The 27,643-nt window shown below is 44.9% G+C and overlaps 1 protein-coding gene across 2 annotated transcripts in view; it reads right to left on the reverse strand.

Moving 5' to 3' along the window:
- The window catches only part of CPNE2 (copine 2), a 476,132-nt gene extending 455,823 nt beyond the window's left edge, over positions 1–20,309 (reverse strand). For both annotated transcript variants that reach the window (XM_033943760.1, XM_033943758.1), the window contains exon 1: positions 20,121–20,309. The gene's annotated coding sequence lies outside the window, so the exon portion shown is untranslated. The remainder of the gene's footprint in view (positions 1–20,120) is intronic.
- Positions 20,310–27,643: the final 7,334 nt, after the last annotated feature.

The raw sequence follows: 27,643 nt of genomic DNA on the forward strand, positions 1-27,643 counted from the left end.
GTGGTGGAAAGGAATAGAACAGACATTGAAGGAGGGTGGAGAGGAACAGACCCCCAAGGGAAATGTGGAAGACAGAGTGGGAAGAAGACAGATGCCAGACTATGCGGGAGCGGAGGGAAGAAGATGGGTGCTAGACCAATTGGGGGGGGGGGGGGGTTAAGGGAGAGGCACAGTAACAGCAAATGGAAGGCGCAGAGAGAAGACACACAGTGGATGGAAGGAATTCAATGAGAAGATGTGGAAAGCAGAAACCAGACAACAAAGGTAGAAAAAAAAATTATATTTATTTATTTATTTTTTGCTTTAGGATAAAATAGTATATTAGTTGTGTTGATAAAAATTTATAAACAAAGCCCTGCCAGCTGAACATCTCTTTCTCTAGTTCAGCAGCAGGAACTTTGATTTATAAGAAAGGAATAAGCTAAATATTACAGTACTAAGGCTTATATGGATGCAGCAGGGACGGTGACGGGGCGGTGAATGGGACGGCAGTGGCGGTGACGTGGCGGTGAAAGGGATGGCGGTGACGGTGACGGGGCGGTGAAGGGAACAGCGGTGACGGGGCGGTGCAGAGGATGGTGGGCCGGTGACGGGGCGGTGACGGGGACAGATTTTTTCCCCGTGTCATTCTCTAGTGCGGCTGCATCATGGAATGGACTGCCTTTCTGTTTCCGTAGGTAGCATTATCCACCCGGGAGGGTCCGAGTTCAAAGTAAGTACAGTTAATGTAGTCCTTGGTATGGATTAGAGAATGACACAGTGACTGTTACCCACAACTAGCTGCAGGTAACTTGCTGAAACAGTGGGAAAAAAAAGTTATCACCATGGGTATGGGGACAAGGCCATTCACTGCCCCATGGAGCGGTGAATGGCCTTTTCTCTGCAGTTAAGGGAGGGAACTTTACGATCTACAGCTCAAAACCTTCTTACTATTCCATCACTGAAACATATAAATACATTAAGGTCTACAGTTTTTTCTGCTGGCGCCCCCTCTCTTTGGAATAGTATTCCAAACTACCTACATGAAAAACTTACAGACTAACAGACTTTTAAGTCGAAATTAAAGATATTTCTCTACCTTGACGCTTTTGAAACCTAACTGTCCTTTTAAGGATGACCTAATACTTAGAAGGATTCTTAATACCTGCTCCCCTCCCAATTGGTTTTTTTCCCTTACATGTTTTCTTTTTCTTTTCATATTGTAGTTCTAGCCCTTCTTTCCCTTTTGTCTCCGTTTGTAATTATTTTTTTAGTCTTTTATAGTTAGTATTTTCCCTAGTGTTGTTGTGTGTTTATAAAATGTATTTTAGTTAATAGACGGTTTTAACATTTTTGTACACCACCTAGAAGGTTTGATTAGGCAGTATAAGAAATTTTATTAAACTTTAAATACACGAAGCCCCTCCCTCCTTCCCAATGATCGCCGCCATCTGTCAAGGCATCTACCTCCCTCCATTCCCCTCACCTTCATGGTGATTTTTAATTTTCTTTCAACAAGCAGCTGGAGCCTTGAAGTCGCGTGTGGCTACCGGAAATTTCTCTTCTGACACAACTGGAAACAGGAAGCATCAGAGGAGAGGTTTCCAGCAGTCGCACACAACTTCAAGGCTCCAGCTGCTTGTTGAAAGAAGGGGAAGGGAGGGAGATGTTTAGACCGCAGCGGGAGGGAGGGAGCTGCTGGAAGGTAATGAAATAAAGCCAATATTATTTCTATCAGAGAGCATTTTGGATTACGAGCATGCTCCTGGAACGGATTATGCTCGTAATCCAAGGTACTATTGTACTTTTAATTTTTGGTCCTGCATTTGCATGGGGTTATCTGTTTTAAGGTAGGAATGAATATTAAAAAGCATACGGTGTGCTTTGTGTATTTCAAAGTCGACCACATTTCTTCCACGTAATCGGTTTCTGCTTGGCTTTGTAGCGCCTGGTGAACGAAGTCTCCCATTTCTTTGAAGTTTGTGTCCTTGAATTTGAGGACCTTGGTCAGTGTGGTAGATTTAGTGAAACCTTTCCTGAGATTGAACCATACCATGAGAGAGAGAGAGAGGTGTGTATATATAAGTAATAATAATAATAACTTTATTCTTCTATATTGCCACAATCTTGCGACTTCTAGGCGGTTTACAATCAAGAGTGCTGGACATTCAGCGAAATACAATAAGTAGATATTCAGAGGAAATACAGAGATCAGAGACCTCAGGAGGCAATAGTAAGGTGTGTGTATATATACAGAGGTGTGTGTGTAGTCGTGCGTGCATAGACGTCTGTGTGTGTGTGTGTAGACGTGTGTGCGTAGACGTCTGTGTGTGTGTGTGTAGACGTGTGTGCGTAGACGTCTGTGTGTGTGTGTAGACGTGTGTGCGTAGACGTCTATGTGTTTGCGTAGACGTGCGTGTGTAGACGTCTGTGTGTTTGCGTAGACGTGTGTGCTTAGACGTGTGTGTGTGTGTAGTGTGTGCGTGTGTAGTCGTGTGTGCGTGTGTTGACATCTGTGCGTGTCTAGACGTGTGCGTGTAGTTGTATGTGCGTGGGTAGACGTCTGTGTGTGTACAGACGTGTGTGTGTGCGTGTGTAGTCATGTGTGTATGTGTAGATGTGTGTGTGTAGACGTGTGTGTAGACGTGTGTGTGTAGACATGTGTGAGTGTGTAGACGTGTGTGCATGTGTAGATGTGTGTGTAGACGTGTGTGCGTGTGTAGACATGTGTGCGTGTGTAGACGTGTGTGCATGTGTAGATGTGTGTGCATGTGTGTGTAGACGTGTGTGCATGTGTAGACGTGTGTGCATGTGTAGACATGTGTGTAGACGTGTGCGTGTGTAGACGTGTGCGTGTGTAGACGTGTGTGCGTGTAGACGTGTGTGCGTGTGTAGACGTGTGTGCGTGTGTAGACGTGTGTGCAGACGTGGGTGTGTGTGTAGACGGGGGTGCGTGTGTAGTCGTGTGTGCGTGTGGTCGTGTGGGTGTGTGTAGACGTGGGTGTGTGTAGACGTGTGTGTGTGTGTAGACGTGTGTGCGTGTGTAGTCGTGTGTGCGTGTGTAGTCATGTGGGTGTGTGTAGACTGTGTGTGTGTGTGTAGACATGGGTGTGTGTAGACGTGTAGACGTGGGTGTGTGTAGACGTGGGTGTGTGTGTGTGTAGACATGTGTGCGTGTGTAGACGTGTGTGCATGTGTAGATGTGTGTGCATGTGTGTGTAGACGTGTGTGCGTGTGTAGATGTGTGTGCATGTGTGTAGACGTGCGTGCGTGTGTAGACGTGTGTGCATGTGTAGATGTGTGTGCATGTGTGTGTAGACGTGTGTGTGTAGACGTGTGTGTGTGTAGACGTGTGCGTGTGTAGACGTGTGCGTGTGTGTAGACGTGTGTGCGTGTGTAGACGTGTGTGCGTGTGTAGACGTGTGTGCAGACGTGGGTGTGGGTGTAGACGGGGGTGCGTGTGTAGTCGTGTGTGCGTGTGTAGTCGTGTGGGTGTGTGTAGACGTGTGTGCGTGTGTAGTCGTGTGTGCGTGTGTAGTCATGTGGGTGTGTGTAGACTGTGTGTGTGTGTGTGTAGACATGGGGGTGTGTGTAGACGTGTAGACGTGGGTGTGTGTAGACGTGGGGGTGTGTGTAGACGTGTGTGTGTGTGTGTTTAGACGTGTGTGTGTGTGTGTTTAGACGTGTGTGTGTGTGTGTTTAGACGTGTGTGTGTGTGTGTTTAGACGTGTGTGTGTGTGTGTTTAGACGTGTGTGTGTGTGTGTGTTTAGACGTGTGTGTGTGTGTGTGTGTGTTTGTGTGTGTGTGTGTGTGTGTGTTTAGTAACCTGTACCAGAGAAGCTACCTTTGGGGGAACAAAAGCTGGTTAAAAGTGGCTGCCATGTGATAGATCTTAGTCATTGCCTTGGCCACCTTCAGAAGCCCTTCCAGCACTTCAGTAATCAGTAAGCATCTTGGTTATGTCTGGATATTCAGAAAAACAGAAGACTGCGACTTCATGCTGCTCATAAGGGAGCACTGTGTTGTCAAGGTCTGAGGAGTCTAACTTCAACTCCTAGGGACTCCATAATCATCCCAATCAGCATGGCCAGTTTGAACAGTCTATGCACAGTGGGGTTGTCTCCAAGAATGGGAGTATCCAAGACCCAGGTCCTGCAGCATTATCCCCCACTGTAGAAGTGTTTGTCTGGAAGAGTAAACATCAAACTAGAATTCTGATCAACCATGTCATCCGCAGGCATACTGTCCCCTGGGTGCGCATGGCCTTGTCTCTGGGAATCTGCACTCTTGGAAGGAGGAACTCCTAAAGCAAACAGAGATGCCATGCAAGGAGCAGTGCTGCCCGATTCAGGAAAAAAATTTTGATTCGATACAGCCTATTGAATCGATTTTCCTGCCCAATTGGGTGCGGTTTTTTTCTAACATTCTGGTGGGTTTATTTTATAGCCTCTTCACCCCCTTTGCCCTCTCCTACCAACTGGTCCTGTGGTGTAAACAAAATAAACAAACAAAAAATACTTTTCCTCTCTCTGTTAAATCCTAGCTCACGTTCGCAGTCTAACACCAACTCTAGAAGGGTACACATTTCAAATCTGACATATTGTAATCACATAAAATAAAATAATTTTTCCTACCTTTTGTTGTCTGGTCATTTTTCAAATCATGTTGGTCCCAGGCTCTGGTTGTCTTCTGATCAGGCTCTCCTTCTTTCTTCTTTCTCTGTGCTAACCATCCATCTCTGTCCTCCCCTTCTGTTTCCCTTCCTCCCCCGGAGGTCTGGCATCTTTCCTTTTTTTATCTCTATCCTCCTGCAACTGCAGTGAAGGACCCCATCATCCACAGATCCACCATCTCTCCTTTTCTCAACTACCCTTTCATCCAGCATCTCTCTTCTGTGTCTCTGTCCCTATTCTCCTCTCCAGTAGTGCTCCCTTTGTGTCCCTATTCCTATGCACCCTCCATGCCCAGCATATTATCTGTTTCATTTCTCTCCCCATATCCAGCTTCTTCTTTACCTCCTGTATCCCCTTCCCCAGGTACAGTCTTTCTCCTACTATCTCTCCTGCCATCCTGCACCCTGCCCACCTACTTTAGAGAAATCTCTGTCCCTCTTGTACCCTTCCCCTTGTGGTCTTGCATTTCTCTCTCCCTCTCTCCATTAGTTCAGTACCTTTCCTCTGCTTTCCTCCCCCTCTTTTTGGTTTGGTCTCTCTCTACCCTTCATTTCACCCCAGGTCTGGCATCTCCCCTCCCCTCTCTTACTCCTTCCTCCTCCTCCCTCTGCGAAGGCCTGCTCCCCCGCTGCGAAGGCCTGCTCCCCCCGCTTCCCCGTTTTTACCTTAACCTAATACAGCAGCCTGCAGGATCCCTGGTACTATAGCAATCCCTGCAGCTGCTGTCATCTTCAGCAGTATGTTTCCTCTGCCGCGATCATGACCCTGACGTCAGAGGAGGGGCAGGACCGTAGCACAGAGAACGAGCCGCTGAAGACGGTAGCAGCTGCAGAGATTGCTATAGCACCAGCGATCCTGCAGGCTGCTGTATTAGCTTAAGGTAAAAGCGGGGAAGCGGGAGGAGCAGACCTATGCAGAGGGAGGAGGAGGAAGGAGTAAGAGAGGGGAGGGGAGATGCCAGTATTAGCTTAAGGTAAGAGCGGGGAAGCTGGGGGAACATGCAGGCCTTTCTGACTGACCCTCGCCCCTCAAGCAGGAGCGGCAGCAGACGGCCAGCAAGAGGCAGTGCTGACGCTCCTGCTTTAGGAAAGCACGGGGGGGGAAGAGTGGGTCATCGAATCAGGAGGCCAATTTTTTTTTTAATTGAATCGATTCACCTGATTTGAATCGCGAGTCGGGCAGCACTAGCCAGGAGGGCTGGTTGCACCTTTGTTTAACAAATAGGTTTGAAATAGCATATTAAATTTGAGGGGGGGGCGAGACGGACCCCTGTCCCAGAAGGCCCTTGCGGTCTCCGCTTGGCATGCTTCTGGGATTTTGTGGAAACTTCAGATGATAAATTTTTTTTTTGATAGTGTATCATTTAGATTATTGGTACAATCTTCCATTTTATCTGTTCTGGATATATGTAATATAATATACTAGTCTTTTAGCCCGTTACATTAACGGGTGCTAGAATATATGTCTGTCTGTCTCTCTCCCTGGCCCCATTTGTCTGTCTGTCTTTCTGTCTCTCTCCCTGCCCATGTGTCTTTCTTCCTTTCTTTTTGTCTTCCTTCCGCTGTGTGTCTGTCTTTCTTTCTATCTATCTATCTGTCTCTCTCCCTGCCCCCTATGCAGAGGCAGCATTTCTCTACCCCCCCCCCCACTTCCCTGTGCAGCAGCCACAGCAGCATTCCCTCCCCCTACATTTCCCTGTGCAGTAGCATTTTCCTCCCCCCCCCCCATGTGCATCAGCAGCATTTCCCCCCCCCCCCCCCCCCACTTCCCTGCACTATCTCTTTCCATCTCCCCTCCCCTTCATGGGCAATATCTCTTCCCTTCCCTCTATGGTCCACCACTTCTTCCTTTCTCTATTTCCACCGCTGTCACAATTTATGTCCTCCCTTCCATCCATGGTCACCATCTACTTTCATTGTTTTTATATCCTCTCCCTCTCAAAAATCCTGCCAAGTCCACACCTATTCCAGCATCTTTTCATGCACTTAACTCTTCATCTCCACCCCATCCGCGTACTCTGTCTCTCCTACCTGGCCTTCAAATGCCTGCTTCTCTGCACTGCTTGGTGGTTAAATTGTACTGTCTCGGTTTAGTTTTCAGCCCATGGCACAGCGGAGCGTTTGAAGATGGGCCTCATCCATTCTCGGCTGCCATTGGATAGCGTTCTCTACGCGACGCTCCCAGCTGGCCTTCTATTGATCGCGGCTGCTGCCTGTTTTTTTCAAGCCTTCCACACGGCGCTAAGGGTTTTAGGCAGAGACTGAAACTTCCAGCCGGGTCCGGGCCGAGGAATGGCCAGACGGGCACTTTAGACCACCCCTCAGCATGGTCACTGCGCCTCGAGGTCCTGCATAGGACCGGACACTCAGGAGAGCAGCATGCCGGAGGTAATTTCAGCCTCTCAGGCAGTCTACATTGGCGTCGAGGTGCTGATTTCCCTGAGCGTTGGGCTACAGATGGGGCCCAGGGAGACCGGAGCAGGCTTGTGGAGGCGATCGGCAGCTGGCTGCGGTCCCAGCTGGAGTCCTGGTGACGTAATAAGCGCGCATGCGCACTCTCGCCAGCACATCCCAACAGATCAGATCTCAGGGAACACGCGGCGAAAGTGCGCATGCGCGCTTAGCATATTATTATTATAGATGTGGGATCTCACAAAAAGCTTCAAAAGAGAATGAGACTTATACAGAACACAGCGGTCCGCCTAATTTTTGGTCTGAAAAAATATGACCATATTACTCCATCTTATCGACAGTTGCACTGCCTGCCTTTTGAGGCTAGAGTATTGTTTAAATTTGGTTGCATATGTTTTAAAGTGTTGTTTGGAATGGCGCCTATTTACTTGACCTCATGTTTTGAACGATATAAACCCAATAGGATTACTCGAGGGCAATATTTAATTGTTCTCCCGACTATAAGAGATTCTTTGATAAATTGCTCGGTTTTCAGGCAGGTAAAATGAACTTATGGTTAAGTACTATTATCTCTCAGGCTCACTCATACATGTCTTTTAGGAAATTACTAAAACTGATTTATTTGATAAATTTGTAAACTGATGTTTTAATTGATAAATGCATATTGTTTTTATAGTTGTATATTTTTGTGGATCTTAATGTACTTTTAGTAAATTGTATTTTATTCATTGATTGTATAATTTTTAATGTATGTGAAGCACCTAGAACTATGTGGTAGGGCGGTATATAAAAATTAAATTATTATTATTATTTAAGTTTTGCCGTGGACATGCTTCGCTGCTCTTGAGCTCAAATTTTGATTTCTGGCAGCTTCCCTTGGGTAGGCAGGAACCCAGAACCCCCTCCCCCCAGAGGTAGAAAGAGGGGCCGATACAGTGCCTCCTGTACCCACCTCATGTGCCACGGGGCACGTGAAACACAGATGCTCCTCAGACTGTCATCTGCCACAAATAGGGCATGAATCCAAAGTATCCTGTCCAGAAGAGTCCATCCTACCTGTTTTCTGTTGAAAACGAGGTGTTTAAACCTTTTCCTATCGTGTGTCCCGGATGACGGGACATTCCAAAAATGTCGTTGCCATCGTGGATAAACAGTCTGTATGGACTAATAAAGAGCCAGGAACACAAAATATTTGAATTTACAGACTTATGATTTATTTACATTATGTTTACAATAGCCGTAAATGATAACAGTGAATAATACAAAACTTTGCTAAAATAATTACGATTGGAACCAGCGTAACCTAAAATTTATTACGATAGGAAAAGGTTAAGATAAATAGAAGCTTTTAAAATCAAATTGGGAAATCCAAGATAGCCACCGCAAGCCAAAAAATGGCCAGGGAAAGAGAAACTGAAAAATATTTTAAAACAATGTTGATTTTAGAGGCCAGGGGACCTAGTACTATCCATAAAACCTCCCAAAACATGTTTTTAAAGACTCTCCCCAAAATCGATCTTAAAGGCTGTCAGCTATGCCCTGCTATGTGCTGGGAGGTGCAGAATGGAAGGCGATATAGCTTACAGGGAGATCCTCTGCCTCAACTAGCCTGGAAAGTAGACCGGTTCTTTCTTCTGATTGCCTCTCAGGCTATGACTCCCCTTGCCGAAAACATTGACCCTCACTGGACCTCTCACCCACAAATGGGGGAGGGGGGTGGAAATGCAGTTTGTTCCAATCCCGGAGAAACCACCAGGTAGTCATGCAGCCTGCACTCAAATCCACTAGCAGATGAACCTGGGGTGAGCTAAAGCCCCCCCCCCTACCTGTAAATGCAGGCTGATCAAGTGAGTGCACTACAAAAACAGTCAAGCCCTTGGAAGCATACTTTGTGGTCTCCCACAGCCACAATTGTACCCCAAAGGGGATCCTCTGCAGCATGAAAGAAGTAGAAAAATCAGTGGAAAAATAAAGAAGAAAAGAAACAGGAGCAGAAAAGAAGCTCGTACTGTTTCGCTCGTAGGAAGACACACTGGGGAGCTGAGGAGCAGTCCAGAGGTGAAGGAGGAGAAAAAGTATGCAAATGAAGCTTCCTACAGAGATCTTGCAAGAAGGGGTAAACAAACCCAGTAATTCAGGAATAGAGTTGGGCTGTACAAGAAAAGGGAATTCAGACAGAAGATAGTTGCCTAAAGGACTGCCTTGGCAATGTTGGCCAACTGTAGTGAGTTATAATAATAATAATAATAACTTTATTCTTATATACCGCCAACAATCTTGCGACTTCTAGGCGGTTTACAATAAAGAGAAATTGTACAGACAGCGAATTACAGAGTAAAGCAGTGTACATCTGATTATAACAACATTAATCGTGATAACAACAGTTCGTATGCTGCAGGGCCATGCGGCTTACAAAGAATTAGAAAAATTCCATAAATTGAATGGAGTATTCATAGTTAGTGATTAGGGGTTAACAGTTTACAAGTTCGGTTTTGGGATGGTATTACGAAAGGGGGCTATTGTCCTGGTTCGTTCCCTAGGTATTTCGAGAACAGGTAAGTTTTTAGGTGTTTCCTAAATTCTCCGTATTTGTTTGTGTGTGTAATTAATTTTTCTAGGTCTTTGCCCCATAAGGCTGCTTGGTAAGATAGAAGTTGTTGATGGTATCTCTTATATTTGCATCCTCTAGCCGGTGGGGAGACGAATTTCAGGTGTGTTCTTCTCTCATGTCTGTTGGTTGGGAATGAGAAGAGGTCTGTTATGTATTTAGGGGCTAGACCGTGTAATACCTTGAAGCAGAGACATCCCAGCTTGAACTTCGCTCGTGCCTCCATTGGCAGCCAGTGCAGGAGTCGGTAGGAAGGGGTTATGTGATCAGACTTCTTCAGCCCGAAAATCAGCCTGACTGCTGCGTTTTGTATTAGTTGTAGTCTCTGCATTTGCTTCTGGGAGATTGCCAGATGGGTAATGTTGCAATAATCAAGGTGGTTTAGTATTTAGGAAACTAAACTAAACCTTAGGCTTATATACTGCATCTTCTCTATAACAGTAGAGCTCGACGCGGTTTACAAGAAATTAGAAAGGAGAACACATACAATATGGATTTGGAATAGTATGGAGAGGAGCGGAATTTACAACTTTGAAATAGCCAAGTTTTCAGATGTTTTCAAAATGGTTGGAAAGAGCCCAGATCGTACAGTTGAATAGGAAAATTATTCCACAGCTCAGTAATTTTAAAAAGTAGAGACTTCCCTAGTTTGCCAATGTAGGTAACGCCTTTCAACATAGGAAAGGGCAATTTAAATTTTTGATTAGATCTGGTAATGTCAGATCTTACAGAATTCCAAGACAGGGGAATTAAAGGAGGAAGGATGCCATGCAAGATCTTAAAATGTTAAGCAGGCACATTTTAAAAAACCCTGGAAATTACTGGAAGCCAATGAAGTTTTGCAGGAAAGGAGAGACGTGATCAAATTTACTTTTGCAAAGATCAGCCTAGCAGCAGTATTCTGGAAAGCTTTTCTTGGTCAAGCTTAAATAGACCGAATTACAATAATCCAGCCTCGAAAGGATGATTGATTGAACAAGGACAGCAAAATGTTGTTAATGGAAACAGGATCTCACTTTCCTCAACATATGGAGACAAAAAAAAAGGGGGAAAGGAAAAAGGGGAACTCCAAGATTAAAACAAAAACAAAACACTTGTGTGATTTAGTAGTAGCGAGTTCTTTAAGGTGTGCTATGTCCACATGCAAACTTCAGCTCATAAAATCAACTTCACATAGCAGAAATGCACATGTAAGTTTGGGTCTGCCTCTTAAAATAAGAAAACATCCATTTATCTATATCTGGAAAAAAAATTTAATTGAAATTTCTTTAAATTATACAACCTAGTACTATGAAGTACAATAAAAGGAAGAACAATTTAAAGAGAAAACCAAAAATGAAATGGGCCTTTACCAAAATCATAGTAATTACTCCTATAGCCCATATTAAAAAGCAAATCTGGATTTATAGTACTTAGCTTTCTTGACAAGAGGAAAAGATGGGGTGGGAGAGAGAGGGGAATGGTAACAGGTATTTTAACTATTTTTCAGTGTCTGAAATAAAAGAAAAATAATTAAAAACAAAAAATATTACAAGCTGAATATACAGCAATATACTGGACAAGCTACAAAGAGTCAGTGATTCACCTGATGCACGTACATGTGTAGACAAGTATTTCTTTATCTTTCTCTTAGCAGCAGCACATATATAGTGAGATGCTGGTGTTGCCATGGTAAACATGCAGTTTTATTGAACTGGAAAAGTAAACAGGCAGGCCCAATACTAGAGGAAGCATGATTCATGCTTTTCCACATATTAAAGAGAGAAAGAGAAAGTGTTATATAGCTGTGGACTACAGAATTCTATACACTAGACCTCAGTCTCATGTTTTTTTCATTATAAGCTGCTATGATGTGTTAATTCATTAGATTGTTGAGATGGAGACAGCTGCTAATACAGGACACAACCTATGTTGTGATTTCTTACTGACACAAGCTCAGTTTTCACTAATATATCCATTCAATGTTAACACACAACTTTCATGCAATCAAACATATTTCTCCTGCTTTGACCCACCATTAAGCCTTCCATTTAGTTCAGAAGCCACAGACAGCAAAAGATTATAGGCCAATGACACAGTATAACCTGGCTATCCAATAAATCACAGATCAAATAATCATATAACAATGCACCATACAAATTATAATGCGATATGTAAATGCTCAGACCCAAATCCAGTACAAGTGTAATAAAACACAGCAAGAGTCACAGTTGGGACCATCATGCCGCCTTAAAAGTAGCAGATGATATCTCAATATTTGAAAATAAGGCACTTATCTTTGAATTCGCTGAGGCGGAAACAATTCTGTGACCTGCTGTGAAACAAAATCCAAAATGATTGAATTCCATTCAAGCCGGCCCCCCGACTCACGTTTCGCCTAATACCTTGCGAGCATGATATCTCCTTTGAATGAATTTATTATACATGATGTGCGCCTGGTCTCGAAAATCAACATCTATAGAGCATATTTTCCTCAGCCGCAAAAATTGTCCAACTGGTATGCTGTTTCTCAGAGACCGAGGATAGAAGCTTTGATAATGCAAGACAATTCCTGTCAGATGATTTTTGATATAGAGTGGTGTGGAATTCTTCAGGAGTTTTAAATATCATAATATCTAAAAAAGATATACTGGAATTTACTTTGATAAGTAAATTTGATGTTAATATCAAACTTATTCAATTCCTCCATAAACTCCTGAAGCGTATCCAAACTCCTGAAGGGTATCCAAACTTACCATTCCATATGAAAAAAAAACATCATCGATGTAACGCTTCCATACCCGGATCTGCTGGTACGCAGGGTTTGGAAAAGAGCCAGCAATTGTCATCGTGAGTGGCTGGTTCACTCCTCTCAAACGCAAAGTGAATCCTTTATTTTGCACTTTACCTTTTTCTCAACATAGCTACAAAGTAGCTGACATTATTAAAAACATTGGTCAGTATTGCGTATTCACCCTAATCTCAAAGAGCTGCCAAAGTTTGCTTATTCTCGAGGCCACAATATAGGGGAAATCATTCATCATTGAGGAGTGATGGGATCCCCATTACATAAATCCAGGCAGACAATGCAGCCACTGTACTTTTTGTCAACATGTGTACAATCATGATTCACTGCCTATCCCTAATTCCCCTGGCAAATTTTATATTTTAAGAACTGATACTGAATGTTCATCTGCACCAGTTGTTTACTGCGTTATTTGCCCATGCAGAAAAAGCACAGTTACTTACCGTAACAAGTGTTATCCAGGGACAGCAGGCAGCTATTCTCACATATAGGGATGAAGTCAACTGACGGAGCCCCGATGCGGATGCCTCACAAGCAGACTTGCTTGAAGAAACTAGAAGTTTCGAGTCGCCCGCACCGCGCATGCGCGAGTGCCTTCCCGCCCAGCACAGGGCGCGTCTCCTCAGTTCAGATAGCTAGAAGAGAAGCCAACCAGGGGAGGTGGGTGGGTTGTGAGAATAGCTGCCTGCTGTCCCTGGATAACACCTGTTACGGTAAGTAACTGTGCTTTATCCCAGGACAAGCTGGCAGGTATTCTCACATATGGGTGTCCTCCAAGTTAACCAAAATGGGATGGTGGGAATGTTGGCAACTTAGGAGAATAAATTTTATAATACTGTTTGGCCAAACTGTCCATCCCGTCTGGAGAAAGTATCCAGACAATAGTGAGAAGTGAAGGTATGAACCGAGGACCAAGTAGCAGCCTTGCAAATTTCCTCAACAGGTGTAGATTGAGGAAAGCTACTAAAGCTGCCATTGCTCTGACTTTATGGGCTGTGACTTTACTGTGAAGGGGTAATCCAGCCTGGGCATAGCAGAATGAGATACAAGCCGCCATCCAGTTGGAGATGGTACGCTTCGAAATAGGATGTCCCAATTTATTTGGATCGGAGACAAAAAGTTGAGGAGCAGATCTCTGTGGTTTGGTGTGTTCCAAGTAGAAGGCCAAAGCATGCTTACAGTCCAGAGTATGAAGAGCTGATTCTCCAGGGTGAGAATGAGGCTTTGGAAAAAACACTGGAAGTACAATGGCTTGGTTGAGTTGAAATTCTGAGACCACCTTAGGTAGGAATTTCAGATGAGTACGAAGAACCATCTTATCATGATGAACACAGTGAATGGTGGATCAGTAACTAAAGCTTGTAGCTCACTGACTCATCGAGCAGAAGTGAGAGCAATGAGAAATACCACTTTCCAAGTGAGATACCTCAGATGAGCCTTATCAATTGGTTCAAATGGAGGCTTCATGAGTTGAGAAAGGACAACATTGAGGTCCCAAACCACAGGAGGCGATTTGACATTGAAAAGTTCTTTCATGAATCTGGAAACCACCGGATGAGCAGCCTTCAATAGGCTGATGAAAAGCCACAATTGCACTGAAATGAACTCGTATGGATGTAGACTTGAGGCCGGAATTGGATAAGTGCAAAAGATAGTCCAAACCAGAAGATAAGGAGGAATGCTGAGGCTCCTTATGATGAATAACACACCATGCAGAAAATTGTCTAGTGGTAAGCTTTCTAGAAGCTTCTAAAACATCTCTTACAGATTGAGAAAACTGAAGAGGGGTTATGTTGAAAGGTACCAGGCTGTCAGGTGTAGAGACTGCAGGTTGGGATGAAGCAGAGATCCTTGACTCTGTGTAAGCAGAGAAGGAAAAACTGGTAGAAGGTATGGCTCCCTGCTGCCGAGTTGAAGTAGAAGGAGTACCATGGTTGTCTCAACCACCGAGGAGCGATTAGAATCATGGTGGCATGATCGTTCTTCAATTTGACTAGAGTCTTGAGAATGAGAGGGAATGAAGGAAATGTGTAGAGGAAAAAATTTGTCCATTCCAGAAAAAAAGCATCTGCTTTGAGGCGGTGAGGAGAGTATATCCTGGAGTAGAACTGAGGCAGTTTGTAGTTGTGGGGAGCTGCAAAGAGGTCTATTTGAGGCGTTCCCCACTGTGAGAAAATGTGATGAAGAGACGAGGAATGGAGAGTTCATTTGTGAGGTTGCAGGAGACAACTCAAGTTGTCCGCCAAGCAATTCTGAGCCCCTTGAATGTAGACAGCTTGAGGAAGGTGTTGTGACATATTGCTCAGTCCCAAACTTCCAGAGCTTCTTGACAAAGGGAGGCAGACCCTGTCCCTCCTTGTTTGTTGACATAATACAGTATTCTCCCCAGAAATTTTTTCCAGCCGGGTGGCATGAAAAAGTAGCCGGGTGGGGCGGGACGGGGAAATTTGGTGGTGGGGAAAATTAAGGGCTCCTTTTACTAAGCTGCAATAGTGTTTTTAGTGCGTGCAGAATTGCCGCGCTACACGGCTAAAACTAACACCAGCTCAATGTTGGCGTTAGCATCTAGCATGTGCGGCAATTCTGCGCGAGCTAAGCGCACGGTAAAACCGCTGTCGGAGCTTAGTAAAAGAAGCCCTAAATGTGTAATATTTGTATTAGTTAATTATTATTAGTCATTTTCCATTGCTCAATATCACTGCCTTTCTTAAGGTTTGACACTTGTTCCATAATATTTATATTAAATTTAAGAAGTATCCAATTCTAGAAGTGAATAATTAGATATTTGCCCTCTTTCAAATGGTATAGAGCAGCGTCTCTCAAACTTTTTTAACTCCGGCACACTAAACGGAGCAAATGTTTTTTGTGGCACACTAAATGCAGCAAATGTTTTTCATGGCTGGAAAAAATTTCTGGGGAGAACACTGTTGCCGTTAGTTTTCAAGGTCCAATCACGTCAAAGAATGATGTTTATCTGGGCAGTTGTATGATACAAAGAATGGATAAGATAACATGAGAAGTGAAATTGTCATGAATCGGAGGGATACATACCCTGTAGGTCCTAAAAGCAGGCTTGTGGATTAGATATAAACTATGAAGGCAGTGGCGTACCTAGCATATGTGACACCCGAGGCCCGAGGTGGGGAATAAAACAGGTTATGATACCCCAGTGCTTCAGTGGCCCGATGACTTCATGGATCCAGTCCCAGGACCAGCCCCGGTAGGGAGAAAAACCAGAAGTCGACGGAAAAACTGAACACGAATGTAGACGTCCTCTCAAGAATGTTTGAGGAGACTCCGAGAAAGCAGAGTCCTCATACTAGGCAGCCTTTAAGGGAGAGGGTATGTGACATTCTCATTCCCAATGATGACCCTGTCAAGTGTAGGATAGGGGTTAAGCCGACTCCTCTAACCAGGAATCAAGACAGGGCTGCCTATTCTGAGGAGAATGAAGGTGATGCAAACCTAGTTCCCTTTCCCGAGCCAAAGCCTGTCAGGAAAACAAGCTCCCTGAGGAAATATAACCAGCTCCCAGAGTGTAATTTTACCCCTGAACTGAGAGGGAGCCAAAGAGCCTCCAAAGCAGTACCTCAGCCAGGTAGGACTGGGAGTAGCTCTTCCCCCTTAAAGCAGCTCTCCAAGAGTCTGAGAGGAACAGCTCAGGAAGGGCTGGCAGAGAAGATCCTCCTGGCCAGGCAAAGGCAGGCACCCAAATCAGAACCTATGGACTGGGAAAGTCCTGTAGCACAGAGCCCAGCAGAGCAAGAGGTTCCAGAGGAGCAAATGGAAATAACCGAGTTGGCAATACCTGAATTGGAATCCCTGGAACCCATGGATGTGAGTGTGGCAGTATCCTGCTCATGAATTATTCTTTTGTTTTGGGAAGTTGCCTTAAAGAGTTTGTTTGGACTATGTTGAATTACCATAATCTGGCAAAGCATGTTTTTTGAAAACTGTTTTTTTGTTGCACAGCAGTGGGCTGGAAGCAGTACCGAACTGGTGCTTTGCACTAATTGAGCTGCTCCACACCAGCTGGGTGAGAGCTTTGGGAGAAGCTGTTGTGTGGCTGGTGTGAGTACTGGAGCAAGTCTGAGGAATAACAGGATTGGGGTTGGGTTCACTGAAGACTCGGGCTGGGTTATTTTGTGGGTGCTTGTGAAAAGCTTTTTTGTAAGAATGAACCCGGCAATCCTGTTCCTGCAACACCAGGACCGGAGTGCTGCATAGTACTGGAATTTTTGTTTGGATTGCTTCATACCTAAGGACCTGGTGAAGACTGGGACTGAATGAAGTTAATGTCCAGGAATCCTTGTAATATAATGAACTAAGAACTTCATACTACTTACCTGGGTGAGCTTCCAAGAACCTGGGCAGAAGTATTGTCTTTTGATATTTTTTTTTTGTGCTGAGACAGAAAGTCTGCTTTGTTTGGTTTTTTTTTAATTAAAACTGTTGACCATACGCAGTGTATCTACTGTTGATTTAGTGAACACACCAGTGAACTGAACTATTATGTAGGGTCTTCCCTCATTGAGAGCCATGCCAGGTTTGTGATGCCACCCGTCGGTGAACGCCGCAGTGCCCTCGCGGGCCCAACTGGGTGACAATGTGGGAAAGAGGAACCCGAACCTTAGCTATGTGATGCTGGGTTCTATGTTAAGAGTCACTGCCCAGGAAAAGGATCTAGGTGTCATTGAGGATACGTTGAAATATGTTGAAACTCTCAGCTCAATGTATGGCAGTAGCTAAGAAAGAAAATAGAATTTTAGGAATTATCAAGAAAGGAATGGAAAACAAAACATGAAAATGTTATAATGCTTTTGTATCGCTCTATGATAATGGCCATTTCTCGAATACTGTGTGCAATTCTGGTTGCCGTATCTCAAAAAAAGATATAGTGGAATTAGAAAAAGTACAGAGAAGGGTGATGAAAATGATAAAAGGAATGGGCAAACTTCCCAATGAGGAAAAGCTAAAGTGGCTAGGTCTCTTCAGCCTGGAGAAGAGACAGAGGTCTATAAAATACTGAATGAAGTGGAAAAGGGAGATATGAATCGCTTGTTTACTCTTTCAAAAAATATTACGACTAGGGGGCATGCGATAAAGTTACTAAGTAGTAGATTTAAAAGAAACAGGAGAAAATATATTTCTTCATAGAACATGTAATTAAACTCTGGGATTCACTGCTGGAGAATGTGGTCATCTCAGTTAAGATTAGCAGGATTTTTTAAAAATTTTGGATAAATTCCTAATAGGGAAGTCCACAGGCCATTATTGAGATGGCTTTGGGAAATCCGCTGCTTATTCTTAGGATAAGCAGCATAAAATCTGTTTTATTACCTGGGATGTAGTTAGGTACATGGTATTTGAGATCTGGGTTGGCCACTGTTGGAAACAGGATAATGGGCTTGATGGCAGATGAAATTTAATGTGGACAAATGCAAAGTGATGCACATTGGGAAGAATAATCCAAATCATAGTTATCGGATGCTAGGGACCAACTTGGGGGTCAGCGCTCAAGAAAAGGATCTGGTGTCATTGTAGACAATACGCTGAAGCCTTCTACCCAATGTGCGATAAAGACCAAGAAGGCAAAAAGAATGCTAGGAATTATTAGAAAAGGATTGGTTAACAAGACTAAGGGCTCCTTTTATCAAGGTGCTCTACGGGGGTTAGCGCGTCGGACATTTCATCACGTGCTAACCCCCGCGACACACCAAAAAACTAACACCTCGTCAATGGAGGCGTTAGCGACTAGCGCAGCAGGCAGTTGAACACGTGGTATTCCGCACATTAACCGCCTACCGCAGCTTGATAAAAGGAGCCCTAAGAATTTTATAATGCCTCTGTATCGCTCAATGGTGTGACCTCACCTTGAGTATTGTGTTCAGTTCTGGTCTCCTTATCTCAAAAAAGATATAGCGGCATTAGAAAAGTTTAAAAAAAAGCGACCAAGATTATAAAGGGGATGGAACTCTTCTCGTATGAGGAAAGACTATAAAGGTTAGGGCTCTTCAGCTTGGAAAAGACAGCTGAGGGGAGATATGATTGAAGTCTACAAAATCCTGAATGGAATAGAACAGGTATAAGTGGATTGCTTTTTTACTGCATCAAGATTTACAATGACATGGGGACATTCAAAGTTACAGAGTAATACTTTTAAAACCAATAGAAGGAAATATTTTTTCACTCGGAGAATAGTAAAGCTCTGGAACGCATTGCCAGAGGATGTGGTAAGAGCAGTTAATGTAGCTGGTTTTAAAAAGAGGTTTTGACAAATTCTGTGTGCCTATGTGCTGAGATCACTACCTATGTGGCAGACTGTTGCTGCTGATTCATCGGGACTCGGGAGCTCAGCTCGGTGCTGGACCGGAAATTAGGTAGGCCTCAGGTAAGATCTCAAAATAGTAAAACAGATTGTATACTATGTATCGTAGAAATAAAGCAGTGTATTTTCCAAAGGATCTTAATAATGGCTTATTAACTTTTCTTTTAGGAAACTATCCAAACCTTTATTAAAGCTAACTGCTTTCACTGTATTCTTTGGCAACAAATTCCAGAGTTGAATATGAATACTTAATGAATGATGTTTGAAGGGTAGGATATGGCCTTATTATTGAGTTTATATTAACTTATGAACTATATTAATTTTCTTTGATTAATGTAATTGCATGTGTTGTACTATCTTTAATGCTTATGTTGTCTGTAACCAATCTAGATTCAGTAAGTGGAATATTTATATGCAGCCTAAGAGACATATTCATTCTAATTATGGTAGATGCAAAACTAACCCATTTGGAAACACCTGCCTCTAGTATGTACAAAATACTGACAAACCTATAATTGTATTTGACAGAAGATGGTTTCTTTTCTGTGCTGCCATACCATAAATACATCCACATGGAAACTGGGGAAATAACGCTTCCATGAAACTAATACTGTGCTGTTGTCTTCCTCCAGTCTAAACCAAGCGGTTCTGAACAGATTTCTATATGCGAGTTTCTCCTGGCACCTCCCCAGACTATGTGTAATGTCAAAACAAACTACATGCTGCCAGAGCTGACGTCATTCTCCCTCGTCCCACGTTTTACATAAAAGCTTCCTCCAACCACCTAGGGGTCAGACTTGGAAGAAACTAAAAATAACGCTTAAGAAAAGAGTCAAAAAGGAAGCCAAGTCCAATGAGGGCCCCCCCAAAAAAAACCAAAAAATAAAAACCCCAACCAACAGCCTTTCCTAGAGGAAGCCCCTCAGCGCACCATGTACAGTACAGCGCTCGTGTAGAGCACAAAGTAATAGCACTACACTTAGCGCGATTGTACCACCACTATTCCAGTGACCAGCCTTATCTTGAACTTGGCTGTTCAAGATAAGACTGAGTCAGAGGAAGAGAGCAAGAAAACCACTAACATTGATTAGAAAAGAAAGGATCTTTTGCCCCTATATTATCTAATCTAATCCTTAGGTTGGTATACCGCATCATCTCCACGTTCGTAGAGCTCGACGCTACTTCCCTTTTATCAATGTAATCAAACACACTCTCCACACTGAGTTCCCATTCCCGGAAACTCTCCACCCAAACCAGCGACAGCCCCGGGTAAGATAAGACTCCGAAGTAATAAACGTCGCAAAGAGGGAAGGGTAAAGTCCCGTCCACACTCACCGATCGACCGCCAGCCAGACCCTGTTGCTCACGGCGCCCAGACCTTCTCTGGCATCATTGAAAAGCGGACTAGCTCGTCTAGTGTGCAGGATTCCGGAGCCACAAAAATAAGACTCTCGCTTGTCGCCCCTGGAACTACAGAAGTACCCGTCACTTCTAAGACTGCCGCGCGTGGAAGTGATTCCTCGCTTAGTTCCTCCCACTTTGGGCGTGACAAGGGAGGGGCATCAGCCTGACAGGCCTTAGGCGTTCAATCGCGAGGATGTATATTGAATTTAAAAATTAAATGCCTCAGACAAGAAAATGCAAATTTATTTCTTGGGAAAGGTCCTGGTTATAAATGAACAAAGTTTGGCACGGTCTGTTATTTATAAAATCTCATATTTTTTTAGAGATAGCTCAAACTTTTTCATTGGTAGACCTAAGGTAAATTATAGCCATGTACACACGTTATTTCCCTGTCCCCCAGAAGACTCATACTGCAGGGTTGTACTACCTCAAGCAATTAAACCTCTGTACCTCTCTGCCCTTCTTAGGGCAGGATTAATTCTTTGAGGGCCCCTAGGCACACAAGTATACTGGGCCCCCCTGGCCCTGCCCCACCCATGCCCCCATTTATCTGTTTTCTTATTTATTTCCCCTTGTATTTCTTTTCTTTTTTAATTCAAAACAAAGATTAGCATACCAGTGCACAGTTTTTCTTCTATGGAACCCCCAAACATCTCTGAACAAATCCCCCTTCCTTCCCTTCCCACCTACTTATCCAGGACTTTAATTCTGAACCCTTTCCATACATATATAAAAGTGTTCAAATATATTGTAAAGCAGTAATACTATCTGAAATATAAGTCTATATTAATAACCAAGTTTACAACACCGCTCAACTGTCTCACTCTACATCAACCAACTGTAACCCATATGTATGTATAAACAACCAAATCTGTAACTCCTCAAGTATGTTCCACTCCATGCATGTTAATTTGTAACAAAACAACAAGGCAAGCAGTCCACCAAATAATCCAACATGAAATAAAAGAAGATAGACAGAAAATAAGGAGATTCAAATCAAGTTTATTCAAGGTGCTCCCAAGAACCATGCCCGATGCATTTCGCCAAACAAGGCTAGTCAGCGCTAACAGAAAACCATGTCTTTCATACACACAGAACACAGATACACCCTCAGCCAGTATGGAATAAGTAATCACAAACTAAAAATAGAAATGTGTAGATAAAGATTAAACTGAACTGCCAAGAAGCCAAACTGCATAGAGTGAAACACCACAGAAACAATGACACATAGCCCTCCTAATACTCTGCAAAATATAAATATAGCAGATGTACATTTGAAGAAACTGACAAACAATCAACACTTTACAAATTAACAAATAGAAATAAAACAAAAATTGAAAATAAGAATATACCATTTTATTGGACTAATCCATTTTTCAGAGGCCATAGCCTCCTTCTTCAGGTCAATATAGTATACTGTTGTTACATTATACTGTCCTGACCTGAGAAGGGGGGTTTTGGTTGCTAAAAGTTAGTAAAAAAAATTAGTCCAATAAAAAGATTACCTTATTTTCTATTAATAAAAGTTTTATCAATACAACTGCAATACTATTTTATTCTAAAGCAACAAAAACAATCTTTTTTCTACCTTTTGTCGTTTCTGCTTTAATCATCTTGACTTCACTTTCTTCTTTCTAGCCAGCATCTGTCCTCTCTCTGTCTTCCATGCAGCATCAGCCCCTTCTGTCCACTGTCCGCCCACTCCCTGTTCCATATGGCATATTCCCTCTTTCTATGCTCCTTCCATAAACTGTCTATTTTGTGCTCCATCTCTCCTTTGTACATGATTGATTTCAGCTCTGTCACCTCTCCATTTTTCTCTCTCTGTCACTACCCCCTCCCCTATATTCTGGCATCTCTCTCTGTCTCCTTCCCTTCCCTGATTCCCTGGCATCTCTCTCCTTTCCTTCCATCTCTCCCTCCCCTCCATGCCCTGGCATCTCTTTCTCCCTCCTTCCCTCTCTTCCCTTCATGCCCTGGAATCTCTTCCTCCCTCCCTCTCTTTCCTCCATGACCTGGCATCTCTTCCTCTCTCCCTCCCTTCAACCCTGGCATCTCCTTTCATTCCTTCCTTTCCCTCCAGTGGATGCAGCAATTCTCTCCCCCTCTGCTCCCTTTCCTCCTTCTGTCACCCTGTCCATGGTCGGCAATGCAGCCCTTAAGCGGGTGCTCCAAGGCCTGGCGTCATGAACTTCTTTGGGCAGCAGCAGCATTCACAATTTACTGCTGTTGCCAGATTCAGGCCTTCTTCTGTCAGGTCCTGCCTTTATGGAAACAGGAAGTAGGCAGGACTCAGCAGAGAGGAAGGCCCGAAGCCAGCAACAGCAGCTAATTGTAAACGCTGTTGCTACCCGAAGAAGTTAAAGATGCCAGGCCTTGGAGCACCCAGGGCAGACCCCTTCTCCCCCCGTAGCCAAAATGTTCCTTTTCAGAGGGGCCCTCGACATGGCAACCAGGGCCCCTCTGAAAAGGAACATTTAGCTTTCCCTCCCATGTGAACCCCATCAACCCTCTCACAGCGAGATCGACAAACCTCCCTCCAGCACTCGTTGGCAGCCTCAGCACTCTAAACAGGCTACTTCGCAGTTCACGGCCTTCTGCTGGTAATTCCCTCTGCTGCATCACTGATGACATCATCAGTGACGCGGCAGAGGGAATCACCAGCAGAAAGCCACGAACTGCGAAGCAGCCTGTTTAGAGTGCTGCGGCTGGTGACGAGTGCTGGAGGGAGGTTTGTCGGTCTCGCGGTGGGTCGGCAGGGAGGGCCCGGGGTGATGACGCTTGGGGGGGCCCAGGACGATGACTTCGGGTGGAGACTTGTGATGATGACGCTAGGGGGGCCCGAAACAATGACGCTGGGGGTGAGGGAGATGCCCAAACGAACCTAAAGCACCGATTCAGTGGGCACCCCTGACCATTTCGGGCCCTAGGCCCATGCCTACTGGGCCTATCATTTAATTTGGCCCTGGCCCTTCTCCCATTCTGGAGTTTAATAGCATAGATAAGACTGACTGGCCTTAAAGCAAAAAAAATTATGATGGACCCTTATAACTTCAGCCTGGGGGAATGGACATGGAACTACTGCTACTATTTATTATTTATAAAACACTACCAGACACACACAGCACTATACAACAAACACAGAAGAGAGGGTGCCTGCTCTAAAGAGCTTACATTCTAATTAAAATGGACATAGGTCAAAGGCTTACATGTTACTTAGGTGAGGAAATATAAGGGACTAGAGGCTGAGGAGTAAAGAGGGAATGACAACAAATAAGGGTGATTTACAAGTTGGGAAGGTAGGGCATAAATTCAGTTTCAAGAAAGTGGGTTTATGCCTGGATTTGAACACCATGAGAGACAGGTCCCGACACAGAGTCAGGCAGGATGTTCTGGGCATAAGGCACAGCAGTGGCGTACCTAGCATTTGTGACACCCGGGACCCATCATTTTTTGACACCCCCCCATCTGTACGAAAAACATGATTTTTAGTAACAAGCCACATGTCACACATGAGTACCTAGGAAAAGGCAGCATCTTACATACTGCAGTGAGCAGTACAACATCAATATACCCATTGTAAAACTAAACAAGTCAGACTAGTACAGATCAATCCTGCAGTCAAGCCTAACAAAAATCCATGTCTTTCGAACACACAGAACACAGAAAACACCTTCGCCTAGTATGGAATATGTAATCACAAACTAACCCCTCCCTCTTTTACAAAATTGTAGTGTGGATTTTAGCCACGGTGGTAACAGCTCTGACGCTCATAGAATTCTGAGTATCAGAGCTGCTACCACCACGGCTGGCGCTAAAAAACGCTCCACAGTTTTGTAAAAGGGGGGATAAAATAGAAATACATAGACAAAGGTTAAATTGAACCAGTAAGAAGCTGGACTCTGCATACAGTGCACCACAGAAACAGTGATACAAGTCTCCTAAGTAATAAATAAATAGAAAATTTTTTTCTACCTTTGTCTTCTGTGGTTTCTGCTTTCCTCATCTTCTTGTAACTCTCTTCCTTCCATCCACTGTCTGCCGTCTCTCTTCCCCTATATGGCATCTTCTCTCCTTCTATGCCCCTTCCAGAAACTGTATGTCTCCCCCTTCCATCTCTCCTTTCACCCCCATTGGTCTGGCATCTCTCTCCTCTCCTTCCCTCTCCCACACCTCTCCTCTGCAATCCCTTTCCCTTTTTTCCCTCATTTTCCTTTTCAATTTATTTTCTGTATCTGTCTAGATTACGTTCTTACTACCCTCTCATCAATGTCCTTTTTTACTGCCTACCTAAAGCTTGCCACCTCTTTTCCTCACCCCTCCAGTGTTTCCCTAACTCAATCTTTTTCTCCCCATCATGTGCCCTCGTTTTATTTATCCCCTCCTTCCTTCATGTACCCTCTTTCCCCAACCCTTCCATCTAGTACCTTCTCCTCTCTACTTTCACCCCCATTGGTCTGGCATCTCTCTCTTCTCCGACACCTTTCCTCTGCAATCCCTTTCCCTTTTTTCCCTCATTTTCCTTTTCAATTTATTTTCTGCATCTGTCTAGATTACGTTCTTACTACCCTCTCATCAATGTCCTTTTTTACTGCCTACCTAAAGCTTGCCACCTCTTTCCCTCACCCCTCCAGTGTTTCCCTAACTCAATCCTTTTCTCCCCATCATGTGCCCTCGTTATATTTATCCCCTCCTTCCATCATGTACCCTCTTTCTCCAACCCTTCCATTTAGTACCTTCTCCTCTCTCTGTCCACTTCCATCCAGTGTCTGCTCCCCTCTTTCTCTTCTCCCATTTCCTTCCTGCATTTGCTCCCTTATCTCTCCCATCTGCACTTCCATCCAGCATAGGCTCCCCACTACCATCCAATGTTTGCCCTTTCTCTCGCCATTCACCCCTCTTCAATCAGCATCTGCCCCCTTTCTTTCCCTCCAATATCCTTCCCCCTTATGTCTCTCCCCTTTCTCTGTACATCAATTCTATCAGCACCACCCTTCCATACCACCCTGCCCCCTTTCTTTCCCTCCACCACTCTTCCATTCCAGCAATCCTGCTCCTTTCTCTCCCTTCATGCAGCAAGGTCCCACGATGACTGTAGCTGCTGTCTGCCAGTCCACCCCACTCCGACGTACTTGCTTTGGAGCGGACTCAGCAGCCGCATGCTGGAAGGTCCCGCGATGACTCGTCTGCTGGCTCTGTCCGGCAGACGCAGGGAATTGTGGCAAAGTCTCGCAATGACTGCGTCTGCCGGGTCCACCCCCTCCGATGTAACTTACTTCTTCCGGAGCAGAGCCAGCAGACGAGTCATCGCGGGACCTTCCTGAACCTCAGCGCAGCTGCCGACTCTGCTGCAGAGAAAGTAAGTCAGAGGTAACGTGACCATTTATTTTTTTCATCAAAAGGGGACATCTATTAATTGACTGTGTATCCTTTCTTTCATTTCCTTCTTTCTGAATTCAGGCCCAACAATTGTCCCTTTCTATTCCCTCCCTCCTTCCTTCCCATGTCCTTAGTGCTCCCAGTGCCTCCTTCCCTTGTCCATGGTGCCTCCAGTGCCTCCTTCCTGTTTCCTTGGTGCCCCCAGTGCCTCCTTCTTGTGTCCATAATGCCCCCAGTGCCTCCTTCCTGTGTCCATGGTGCCACCAGTGCCTCCTTCCTATGTCCATAGTGTCCCCAGTGCCTCCTTCCCGTGTCCTTAGTGTCCCTAGTGCCTCCTTCCCATGTCCATGGTACCCCCAGTGCCTCCTTCCCGTGTACCTGGTGCCCCCAGTGCCTCCTCCCTGTGTCCATAGTGCCCCCAGTGCCTCCTCCCGTGTCCTTAGTGCCCCCAGTGCCTCCTTATGTCCCCCACACTGCCTTCCAGATTTTGTCAACCCCCAAAGCCAGCCTGCCTGTCTGCCTACCTATCTCCCTCCCTCCCTGCTGCGCTAAAGCCAGCCAGCTTGCCTGCCTACATCCTGCCCTCCCTGCCGCGGAAAAAAAGCGCCTCTCCCCTTCCTTTCCCCCGGCCCGCGGCACTGCAATCTTACCTTCCCCGCTGACAAGAAGTCTTTCCGATGTCAATTCTGACGTCGGAGAGGACGTTCCGGGCCAGCCAATCATTGTCGGCGGGGGGAGGTAAGATTGCAGTGGCACAGGCCAGGGAAAAGGAAGGGCAGGAGGACCCGGACCTGGCTGGCTGTGCATCCCCCCCAAGCCATGCACCCGGGGTGGACCTCCCCCTCTCCGCCCCTCCCCTTGGTACACCACTGAGGCACAGCAAGGCAGAAGGGACGGAGTCGGTAGTTGGCAATTGAGGAGAAGGGCATTGACAAGAGAGACTTGCCTGACAAATGGAGCTTCCGGGGCAGAGTATAGGGAGGGACAAGAGAGGAGAGATACTGAGAGGCTGCAGAATGAATACATTGTAGGTCAGTAAAAAGAGCATACACTACTTCCATTGTATGACAATGGATCTCATGTATATTAATTTGAGAAATCCTGAAAACCTGACCTGGCGAGGGCCAGGCTTGAACATCCCTAATGTAGTGGATGAACAGGAAAATAAGTGTCTATTAAATGATTGAAATGTTCCTTGATGCCAGCAATGATGGATGAATCTGTTGCAGTAGCAGTAAGATGTTTGAGCAGCTGGGCACATGTTGATAGGACATTGCAGATGGTAGGATTCTGAGTAGCAAAGACTCTTGTTCACACATCAAAGGCAGACAAGACACAAATTATGGGCTAGATTCACTAAACTCACTCTTCCGATCCGATCCGCGGGCGATCCGTGGCCGAGTCTTCTCGGGCGACCGATTCACTACACCTTCTCATGCAAATTAATGTGATCGGAGGCATGCCCCACACCGACCCCAGAGCGATCCTGCAGAGCGATCCTGACGCATGCGCAGACCATCTTCTTTGCCTGTAGATGGTCTGCGCATGCACTTGATCTCCGCACAAGCGAGGAAGAAAGGAAGGGGGGCTTTGGAACAGAACATACTTCTGCCCTGTGAGTCACAGTACAAAAAGGAAACAATCTAGCCCAAAATAAAAGGAAAGGAAGGAAGGGCTGAAGGTCGGGGGGGGAGGATGTAACCTGCTCTTCCTAAACCTAGCCTGCTTGAGATGCAGCTGACAGGTGGATCCTGCTGGGACCTGCTCAGCCAGCCTGCTGGAACTGTAGAGCTCAGTGCTGTTTACTCACTCCTTGACTTGATCAGGAGTGCAGCGCAGACTGTTTGGGCACCAATTGGATTTTTTTTTTTTTTGAGCATACATGGTGTCAGCTGCGTGTTCCCTCTCTATCTTTGCGGCATTTGAACTCTGATCCTAAGGGTTGAGCCCTTGTCCGGCTGTGGCCCGACTGGCAGCTGAAGAGTCAAAAGAGGTAGCTTTCCTGGTGGCAGAGGTCCTCTCCTTATTCCAGCTACCCTGAGAGGAGCTGTGGCAGGCTGCAGTACATCTTCCCA

Source organism: Geotrypetes seraphini, chromosome 4 (assembly GCF_902459505.1).
Source record: "Geotrypetes seraphini chromosome 4, aGeoSer1.1, whole genome shotgun sequence".
NCBI lineage: Eukaryota > Metazoa > Chordata > Amphibia > Gymnophiona > Dermophiidae > Geotrypetes > Geotrypetes seraphini.